The sequence below is a fragment of the Echinops telfairi genome, unplaced genomic scaffold (assembly GCF_000313985.2).
Source record: "Echinops telfairi isolate 266 unplaced genomic scaffold, ASM31398v2 ScPeMD7_7458;HRSCAF=8496, whole genome shotgun sequence".
Lineage (NCBI taxonomy): Eukaryota > Metazoa > Chordata > Mammalia > Afrosoricida > Tenrecidae > Echinops > Echinops telfairi.
The window spans coordinates 49,710,989-49,715,361 of record NW_022111358.1 but is presented as its reverse complement, the minus strand read 5'-3'; positions in this window follow the sequence as shown (position 1 = coordinate 49,715,361).

The following is a 4,373-nucleotide window of genomic DNA, read 5'->3' as shown; positions in this document are numbered from 1 at the left end:
CCCGAGCCTTGGACTGTGGCTCAGGAGAGGCATGAGTAAAGGACCCAGGGAGCCTGCTCAGAGTCCACTGTCTGTGGCTAGAGGAGGGGCAGGGCAGGGCTAGTTGGGACCACCTGCTGGGCCTGGACCTCTAGGGGTGTGCTCGTGTGTCCACACCTGGGGTGTCCTCCATTCCTGGTCTGAGTTTCCAAAGAAAGGAGAGGGTGGGTGCCCAGGGTGTCTGAGGTTGGGGCCGTGGGGAAGTGTTACTCTGAAATGTGGCTGGGATTAGCCCCTGGTGACCCAGGTCAGCCGACCTCTTGGAAGCTTGTCTCAGTCTGGGTGGGCCTAGGTTGGGGCACTGTGGCCACCAGGCTAACAAGGTCTATTTGAGTGCAACCTGAATTATTAAGAGGTTCAAGGATTATTCTGAGCTGCGGTATAGGCTGTGGCCTGTGGAGACAGGCATCATCCCAGCCCTATTTTTAAGGTTCTGCAGGAAGGAGCTGAGATGTCACTGCACTTAGGGGCAGGTGGGATGGGGGCCAGGGACCCTGCGCCCCAGTGCATCCTCTATTCCAGGGCTAAGAGCCCACAGACCCTGCCCACTACCCCAGCCTGCTGCTCTCCGGTTCTCTGCCACTGTCCATAGTGGGCCCAGGAGGAGTAGACTCAGGCTCCACCCGGCTCCCCTTCCAGTTCCTCCCATTGCTTCTCCCAAGCCAGCTGCTACATCTTGGGATGTCCACCCGGGATCCCCGGAGCCTAGTTGCTCCCTGATCCTAATGCCCTGCAGCCTGGCCACCCCTCCCGATCTGTACACGCTTCTCCCCGACCTTTCCATGCACCTAGGATTTATGGTGGGTCAGGATCTTCCAGAAGCTACAAAAACACCCGCTTCATTTCCTCCCCTCTAAAATGGGGCTGGTGGGGACATTAGCTGAGAGAGAGCATGAGGCCCACAACTCCACACAACTATAGTTCTTATCCTGAGGTCCCCCCTGAACTTCAGGTCCCTTTATGGCTTAGGCTCCCACCCCTCCATGTGGCTTAAACCCCAACTCTTACCATACTGCTTCCACAGTCCACCAGGTGTGTGACCCTGCGTTAGACACAGCTTTCTGTTAGAGCCCTATTCCTGCTGCCGGACTCCTGTCTGTACAATGAGTTGGGTGGTTTCTAGAGCCTGAGTGGCAACCCCAAGCAGGGAGCTGTCTGGTGAGGGCAGCCCAGAAGCCCTTGCAGACATATGTGGTTCCTGCCCTGATCCTTTGTGACTTCTTGCTTGGGAGAGGGGGAGGCCACCACACCGGACCTGCCCTCCCACTCCCCACTCTGAGCCACAGTCATAGCTGGACATCATGGAAATGGACACCCCCCCCCCCAAAAAAAAAACAAAAACAAAAAACGCTCAGTAAAAAACCACGTATAAGCTAGAATGACTCAGAAAAGACTAAAATACTGACCCTACAGAAATAGAGAGTGAACACTATGAACAATTATATGCCAAGAACTTTGGACAACATAGATGAAATGGATCTATTCACTTACTGCCATTGAGTCAACAACCTTCCTAATGCCGCGGCCCTTTCATAAAGTTCCTCATGTGTGGGTGTATCTGCATGTGGACGGACCCTCCTGGAGACGGATATGGTCTTAGGCGACCCCTGTGAAAGGGTCGTTCAACCCCCAAAGGGGTCTCGACCCACAGGTTGAGAACCACTGCTTTAGGACAATCAGCGTAGAAGCATTCCCTAGTGTTTCCAAGACTAGTTCTTTATGGGAGCAGCTGGCCTTATTTTTCTCCACAACAGTAGCTGGTGGATTTGAACTGGCAACTTTCAATTAGCAGTCCAATGCCCAACTCACAATGCCACCAAGGTTCCATATGAACTCATAACATACTACAACTGACTCAAGACTCCCCAAAAGCAGTCTGAACGGATATATACCAGAGGTCGAATGAGTAACAATAGCTTCCAATAGACTGTTGAAATGTCTACTACTTTGATACATATACCAGAGTTTTTAAAAAAGTTCATAGAAAGATGGAATAGATAATAGATTTTAAAAATTGATAATTAATTTTTTCCACGAATCTTTTAAAGTTTCCTTGTATATTTACAATTAAAAGTAAAACTTTAAAATTATGTTTTGTTACAAGTTTCACAATAAAAACAAATAAACTTCCAACAAAGAAAATCCCAGGACCAGATGGCTTCTGCTGTGAAATATTATCAAATACATAAAAAATAATTAGCACAATCTAATAGAAGAGGAGGGAACATCTCTTTACTCATTTCATGAGGAAAAACACTACCCTGATAGCCAAGCCACACAAAAGCATGATAAAAAAATTAAAGATCAGAGCCCTTACGGACATACGATTTTTTAAAAGTCTTCAAAAATATTAGCAAACCAAATTCAAAAGCATATTGGACAAATTATGCACCATGGCCAAGTGGGATTTATCTTGAAGATAAAAAAAGCAAGATGGTTCGAGATATGAAAATAAATCACTGTAACACACCACATTAATAGGATGAAAGAAAAGTGGATCATCTCAAAAGATGCATGAAAAGCACATGACAAAAATCCAACACCTTTTCATGCTTGAAAAAAAAATTCAACTAACAAGGAACAGAGGGAACATCTTTGACTTGATAAAGGGCTTCTTTGAACAACTCACAGCTAGCATCCATCATAACCAATGGTCAAAGACCACGAGCGGTTCCCCACCACACCCCAATGATCAGGAGCAACAACACTGCAAATTTCCCGCCAGGGCAGTTCTCACTGCTGCGGAGTTGTTTGACTCACAGTGACTCTATAGGAGAGAGTAAAACTGCCCCCCCAACCCCCAACACCGCCGTGGGATCCCAAGACTGTCAGCCTTTTTTTTTCCCTCTGACTTTTATTGGGGGCTCTTACATTTCTTACCACAATCCATACATTCATCCATTGTGGACTGTCAGTCTTTATGGGAGTAGAAAGCCACATCTTTTTCCTACAGAGAGGCTGGTTTTGAACTGCTGACCTGGCAGTTAATAGCCCAAGGTGTAACCCACAATGCCACCAAATAAAATGTACACAGAACAGAAATGAAGAAGCAAAACTTCTATTCACAGATGACATGATTTTACATTCAGAAAACCACAAAGAATCCACACACAAAACTACAGAGCTAATAAAGGAGTTCAGCAAAGTTCAGCACGCAAAAAAACCAACGTAAAAAAATAGTAAAAAAAAATCCAATTTACAAGAGCATAAAAAAGAACAAAATACTTAGAAATAAATTTAGCCGAGACTGCAAGACTTGCACACAAACATTGCTGAAAGAAACATAAAAAGATCTAAATAAATGGAGCGACATCCTGTGATCATGGATTGGAGACTCAATGTTATGATTTCTCAAACTGATCTGCAAATATAAAGTGATTCAGATTAAAATCTCAGGGGCCTTTTATTTTTGGACAAGCTGATCCTAAAATTCGTATGGCATTGTAAGGGGCATGCATAACTGAAACATAAGGTTGTAGGACTCGCATGTCCTATTTCAAAGGTTCAGTATTCAACACAGTGAAGAGTGGAATAGGAACAGATATATAGGCCAATGGAATAGAATTGAGAATGCAGAAAACATCCTATACTTAGAAGGTCAATCGAGTTTTGACAAGTACACCAAGACCATCTGATGAAGAACAAACAGTGTTTTCAACAAAGTGTGCCATGACAGCTGGCTATTCATGGCCAGTTGGACTCCTACCTCAAGCCTTTTACAAACATTAATTCCAAGTGGAGCAGTGATCTAAATGTTAGGAACTACAACTACAGAATTTCACACAATTCTAAAAACCCTGGAAGGAAACACAGGTGTACATTTTCTCAATCTTACATTAAGCAAGTTTCTTAAACATGATACAAAAGGACAAAAAGAAAACTTAAGACAATTAGGGGGAAAAGGTTTCTGCATCTATGGACACTATAAAGAAAGTTAAAAAACAAAAACAAAACCGCTTTCACAGAAGGGGAGAAAATATTTGCATATCAGTTATTTGATAAATGACTTGTGTACATAAGAACTCTCTCCAACCCGATTTTTAAAATGGGCCAAAGATTTAACCAGATAATCCTCCAGACACACAAATGACCAACAAGCACATGAAGAGACAGAAAGCATCATCAGTCATCAGCAAAGTTAGAAGTCACACACTGTGAGGTAGCACTTACACCCAGAAGGATGACTATCATGAAAGAGAGACTCATAAGTGATGTACAGAAATGTGCACCCTTGCGCAGTGCTGGTGAGCATCTAAAACAGTGCGGTTGCTGTGGATAATGGTTAGTTCCTCAGAAAGAAAAAGAAAAAAGGCACACAGAGTTATCGTGTTGCT